The following is a 7,000-nucleotide window of genomic DNA, read 5'->3' as shown; positions in this document are numbered from 1 at the left end:
CAAAATATTAATATAAAAAACCAAGAAGAAGATACTATGTAAAAAACTACAAAACCAAAAGACCATATAGACCAAAGAGAAAACTAACAGAATGTACTTGTTATAATTGTGGAAAATTAGGACCTATAACTAGAGATTGTAAATTACCTAAGAATCCAAAGAAAAAACAAATATCAGAAATAATAATAAACGATGAAAAATATACGCCGTTAGAATACGTAGATTATGAATTAGAAAGTGAAGATAACATATATGAAATATTAGAAAATGAAATAGATATTGATATAGAAATAGAATCAGACAATGAATTCTATAATATAACAAATGACTGAAACATATATACAAATAATAAATAAAGAAGAACATCAAGACGAAGAATCTTTAGAACAAAAAATAATATTTGATAATAGTATATTTGAACAAATAAAAGGAAAATAATTAGACCTAAGCGTAGCAAAAATATTCGAAATACCAACAATAAGAAACTGGTTTAAACGACAAAAAGAAGAATATTATGTAGTAAGTCAAAGAGAACATATCATAGATTGCAAATACACCAAAGGAAAGGCTAAAATACCAATAATAAACAAACGGATAATAAATAAAGAAATACAAGATATTAAGGCTAAAAATCCAATTAAATATGTACATTTAGGAGGAACGGAAATATTAATAAAAACATGTTTTAGAGAAGAAATAGATACACCCATAGAAATATACTTAGCAGATGATAGAATCATACAACCTATAGAAAAAAGTATAATAAGTGCAGTAAAAGGTAACCTCATATACCAAAAATTTAAATTTATAATAAGTGCTAACTACTCAGTAGCAATAAATGACAGGAACATAAATAAATCACTAGTATTATATTGGAGAATGTCAGGAATAGAACTAGCCCCGGGAAGTAAAAAGCAATAGCAATAGCATACAAAGCAATTTGATCCCTCTATTTAACAGAATTTAAGAAACATATAAGTGAATTACTAGAAAAAGGGTACATACAAGAAAGCAATAGCATGCATACAAAGCAATTTGATCCCTCTATTTTCCCCTATAGTTATACCTGCTTGTAATGATGATAGAAATATAACTATGTTACAAAATGCTATTGTTGTGTTTGCAAATGATAGTGTACATAAGGAAAAGAAGACGACAAGCATTGGTGTGGTGGCTATGTATAGCTATGGTAACCTGCTTCATGCCTTTGGTACCCCAATTCAATATGTTGGGAAATACATCATTGTTGAAGCAATTGCAATTCGCATGGCGATGGAGAATGCTAGAGAAAAGGGGTGGACAAAGGTGCAAATCTTATCAGATGAAAAAAATATAGTGGATATGGTACTACAAAGAACTATAGTCTCATGGGGGGATAGAGACTACTTGTGAAGACATTTAGAACCTTATGAAGTACTTTGAAGTGGTTAATGTGATGCATATTCCAAGGTCTTGGAATTTAGTAGCACATAATTTAGCAAAATTTTCTATTTTGTTAGTATGCAAAGTTGTTTGGCTTTCTACTTTCCCTAGATGGATTATAAGTGATGCTATCGCATTTTTAACTCTTTGAACCTTTGTATGCATTAATATAATATATCTAGCGTGTTGGTTGTCAAAAAAAAACAAGTATTTCCTAATTTCACACAAACGTTACTTTCACAGTTTCACTGTTATTGATTTTAACTTGGTACGAAGTTTAAGAAAATTTAAAAGTTTTTTTAAATCTTACAATCTTAAACTAGAAATACGTAGAATATCAAAATGTCCTTTAATTTTATGGTCTCAAAATATATCACGTAAAAAATTAGAAAGAGTTAAAGAGTTGTAAAAAGAGCATCTAAAAATAAACTAAAAAAAAAAGACAAATAAGTTGAAACATACATCTACTATTTAACAAATTACTACTTGCAATTTATTGGGTCAACATTGTTTGAATTATTACTTTTTCAAAGTAGAAAGAATCTACAGATTTTCATTTTCTTTATTGGCAAAACGATGTTTATAACTTTTTCCGCATCGTACATTGGATAAATATTTGAATTATTATTTTTGGACTTCCTAAAGAGCAAGAACCAACAAAAATGACAAAACTTTCCTGAGTTTTTTTTTGAAGTATCAATTCAAATAATATGACAAAATGTCGTACTATATATACAATATTAATCCGTCTCAATTTTATGATATCGTTTAATTTAACATAATTTTTTTAAAAAAGAATATTTTTGAAATTTGTGGTCTAAACAAATCTTAGATATTTCTCTGACTATGAATCATTTCACTAAGGTTAAAAGCTAAATTGTTTTTAATCAATATAAAATATGACATTGAAGTATATCATATATGTTGAGACTAAGAGAGAATTACTTCTTTTTGAGAAAAGAAGTTTTGTATTTCAAGTAACGAGTTATTTGCATTTCAGTTAACGAGTTATTTGCATGGATGATCACTCGTATTTTGAGAATTGTCTATAAAAATTATTTGTGTTTCTTTTTGAATAAAAATATCATTCACCTATTTCTATTTTTTTTCAAAATATATTAAACACTTCAAAGACATTCTTCTCTCTTAGCCGACATTTATGAAACAAAAGTAATTTTAGAATACAATTAACGGAAATTAACTCCAAGAATAACAATATAGAGGATGTAGAAACGTAACGTACAATTTCATTTTTAGAATTATTTTAAGAGAAATAAAACCTCCAAAAGAATATAAATCAACTATTTATAGAAAGTTTGTAGAGTCACAATCCGAACCATAGGACAAATTATTCATAGTAATTACTTCATCTGTTCCAATTTATATAATTTATGTAAATTGACTGAACATGAATATTAAGAACTATGGAAAAAATATAATTTTTCAAAACTATCTTTAAGATATGGATTTTTTAAATAGAAGAATGACATTTGTGAACATTTTCTCAAATTAGTGAGACCTAATATGAGCGGAATTGATAATTTCATTAAATATTTGTCAATCAAGAAAAAAATCATTCTTTTTAGAATTAAATAAATTAAAAATGTCTCACATAAATTGAAATATAAGTACTTAGAGATAAGACCTAAAATATATCATCCTTTTTATTGTCTTTTGGACGCAAAAATACAGTTCAATTTTTTTGTGAATGAACTTCATGAAGCTTTTTTTTTTCAAAAGTGGCTAGTTTAATAAACAAAAAACTAATTCAAAATAATCTCCTACTATAATTTTAAAATTTTGAAACAAAATCTTACACACCATCTTCTTTGGATCTAGCTAACTCGTGAGATTTTACCGAATATGTTATTATTTCAATTCTTACTCATAATTTGACTTTAATAAATTTCTTTTTCTAACTTTAAATTCAAACATTGCTTTCAAATTCAATTAAATTCAATACAAATGTACTAAACCTAGTACTAAGCTAACATATTTCAGTCCTTATAACAAAATATATTTCTATTAATATAATTTGTCAATTTCCATATAATTACTACTTATAATTTGAATTTATCTTTCCCAAAAAATAAAAAGTAAAAACAAAGGGGAAGCACGAGTTTTTTTCTGGGTGCACCAAAGTCAAGAACGAATCCCTTCAAAATTGTAATTCAAAAAAATGTTGATCCTTCCGTTGTCAGCTCCTAACGGACAGTCAATTCAAATCACCCCTCTTTTCCAGCATTTTTAATCATTTACTTCACATTTTTCACAATTACAGATAACAGTTCTCTTCTTCGTTTTCTTGAAGACGTTTTATATTAGAAAGAGGAGAAGACGACGACCCAGAAATGGTGTTCATCTGTGGCGAAGAGACAAGAAATGGCGGCGAATTCATCGGGGTTGGAGAATAATCAGACCGGAAAATTGAACGCTGGAGCGGCCAAGAATGTGGAAACGACCGGTACTTTCTAATATCTCGAATCATACAACTGTCTCTTCTCATAACTCGATTTCTCATTCCTCCAAACTTGTGAGTCTTTCTCTGTTTTTGGTTTATGTTTATTATGTATACTTGTAGGAAAATAATTTGAGTACTGGATTTTATCTTGTTTTGTGTATTTTTTTTTATTATTGGTTTGATGATTTACTTTTTTGTATGTTGGTTATGGGGTTTCTTGCGTAAATTTGTGTACGGAAGGAAAATGTAGGTGGATTTTGTGATTTCCTTTTTTTGGGGTTTTCTTTCTTGGATTAAATAAGTAAAATGGTTAATGTTAAGTGTGGTTTCGTGAAAAAATGATTGAGAAATCAAATGAGGGGTTTTGATATGCAAGGATTTGCGGGATTTCTTTTTTTTTTTTTTTGGTCGAGAATGTGATATTTGGTAGTTGAATTCTTTGATTATTGACTTCCCTTGTATAAAGAAGTTCACTGTTTTATCCTTTTAAAAATTATGTTTGAGTTAAGTATTCTTTTAATGGTTAAGAAGTATTATGAATGGAAAATTTGAAATATCTTCCCCCAATTCATTTTTGATGCACCATCTCATCTTGTCGTTGATTCTGCATCATAACAAACCTATTCCTGGAGGCCTACCAATTGTGTCTATCATTTGAAGTGTAATCTACCAAGCTTCTTTAGATTGTTTTAGAAGTTTAGATTTTCATCTGTAATTACCGTCTGCTTCTTTTGACAAAGCGAGTTAGGAGACTATTCCTCATTCTATTCAAATTGGAACATGGTGGATGCATCCTAAATAAATACGTAACAAATTAGAGATTATTCTCCAAATCTATAAAACTGTTCCCTATCCTACAAACCTTTCTTGATTCTCTTTTTATACAATTTCCATGAGTGCTAGTGGAACGTTCAACACCTTTCTTCTTAACTATCTTGTAAAGGTCCAGTTTGGATAACCTTATATTAAACAAAAGAACTCCTTGAAATTTGGCAATGTGAGTGAATCGGTTACCTACAACTCATAATGACTTCTTACAACGGACATCATAATGAGCAATTTCTCCTATGTTTGGATAAAATGGTCTTAAAAGAAAAGACAAGTAGTACATACAATAGCGAATCGTGAGGCATCTTTCTCCATTTGGTAGAGAAATGAACTAGCGACTGCGATTAGGTAAAGGGCAGCTCTTTTGTTTCTTTTGTTTATCTGTCCACTTTGCTTTTTGAACATTTGAAGAAAGCTCTAGTGTTAGTAGGCTGAAGAAAAAATTCTGCTTTACAAATGCACATAGTAGCTTAATTTTCATGTTTTGGGATCATTTAAGCTTACATTTGTATGTTGTGCCTTCGGGTTTAAATTTCTGTNTTTATCTGTCCACTTTGCTTTTTGAACATTTGAAGAAAGCTCTAGTGTTAGTAGGCTGAAGAAAAAATTCTGCTTTACAAATGCACATAGTAGCTTAATTTTCATGTTTTGGGATCATTTAAGTTTACATTTGTATGTCGTGCCTTTGGGTTTAAATTTCTGTCCCAAGTACTACCCATTTAATTTGCTCTAAAAAATAATTAGCTAACAGTGAGTTTTAGCTTTGCTTTGAGTCTTTAATCGGCCATATCGTCTATTTTTGAGCATCGAAGAAATCATTTATGGATATCGGCTGCTTATGTGCTTAAGCTTTTTATCTAATTCATGTTGATGTAAATTTTGTTTAGCCTAACTGCCATTGAATTTCCTGTTCTAATATTTTGATTTAAAAATGATCAAATTTATCTATGTAACTAAGTCTTGATAATAAGTTGTCCCGAAAGTTCGTCTAGAATCAGTGTTTTTAAGTGTATTCATTAAATGATTTTTCTGCAGTTAATAGTTGGCTGTTTTCTGAGAGCATGAATATATATTTCTCCTTCTTCTTTTAAATATATTTTGATCAAGTTTGTGTTTATTTCTTCCTTTTCTTAGATACTGTCAAATGAGTTTGTGTTAGTTTCCCCTCTCATTATATGAATTCTGAAGTGCATTATAAATGATATATTGTAAACCTTTCCACTTCGTCTAGCATCTGGCAAGCCTGTTTGGAAATAGGGTTGGTTTGTAATGATTTACATGTTCCAATGCAGCCCTGTTTGTTGCCTGATGCGATCTGAAATACTTCTACAGGAGTCGAAGTCATTTTAGCAACAGTTTGTGTTTAGAAATTTCCAAGTCAATGTGAATGTTCAATTAGATTGCATTTCGATTCCTCTTATTTAGAAAGTCCTTGGTTGTCAATTTGTAGAAAGTCCTTCTTGGCTGTCAATTTACCTGTGGCATTCTAGATCATTACCGTGGATCAGTGGACCAATTCCTACTTTTTGTCTCCTTAAATGATTTTATTATTGTTCTTAATTTGTTAGGGACAAAATTTATAAGAAACTTTTGATAATTTTGAGTTTTCACAGTTTGGTGAACCTTTTATTTAATAAGCTGGTTTGCAATGTGAGTAGATTGAAAAAGATTGTTTCTTGTATCTGAAGTTTTGACAAACTTTGGAATCATATTTGGCTTTGGATTAAGAACATTTCTTAATTCATTACTTGCACCAGTAATGCAGTTTGATGTTCTGCCAGCATCCTCCCCTGACAGACCAAGCAGCAAACTTATTTCTGTTCAAATAAGTGATGCAGTTGTGCCTAAGATCACTGCCATATGTGTCAACTTCTGACACAGTGAGAAGTCTTTGATCTTTTCAGCAGAGAATAATCCTTGTTCTAGAAATTCATTTTAACTATAACATCTATTTAATTTCTGCAGCAGATATATGATGTACTTGTGGACTTGGAATCAAGAGATAAGATTGTCAACATTGATACAAACACTTGCGAGCCTCTGAGGTATAAAACTATTTACCCTCTATCTTTTTTTCAGCTCTTTGAATTGGATGCTGCTGTTATCAACCATGAATTGCAGTGTTGCTAAGATTTTGTTAACAAACATGTCATAATGTTATCTTTGATCATTGTACTAGGAAAAGAAAATGCCTTCCACAGATTCCATCCATCGGGCATGCACGCTATATGATTTGACTGGCTTGTTGAGGTAAACTTCTAATATCTTTCTTCGGGAGGGGGGGGGGGG

The 7,000-nt window shown here is 30.1% G+C and overlaps 1 pseudogene; it reads left to right on the top strand.

The window, feature by feature from the left end:
- Nucleotides 1-1,095: 1,095 nt before the first annotated feature.
- Nucleotides 1,096-7,000, top strand: part of LOC125850558 (filament-like plant protein 4) — an 8,290-nt pseudogene continuing 2,385 nt past the window's right edge.

This window comes from Solanum stenotomum, unplaced genomic scaffold (genome assembly GCF_019186545.1).
Source record: "Solanum stenotomum isolate F172 unplaced genomic scaffold, ASM1918654v1 scaffold17555, whole genome shotgun sequence".
NCBI lineage: Eukaryota > Viridiplantae > Streptophyta > Magnoliopsida > Solanales > Solanaceae > Solanum > Solanum stenotomum.
This window is presented reverse-complemented; position numbering and strand designations above follow the sequence as displayed.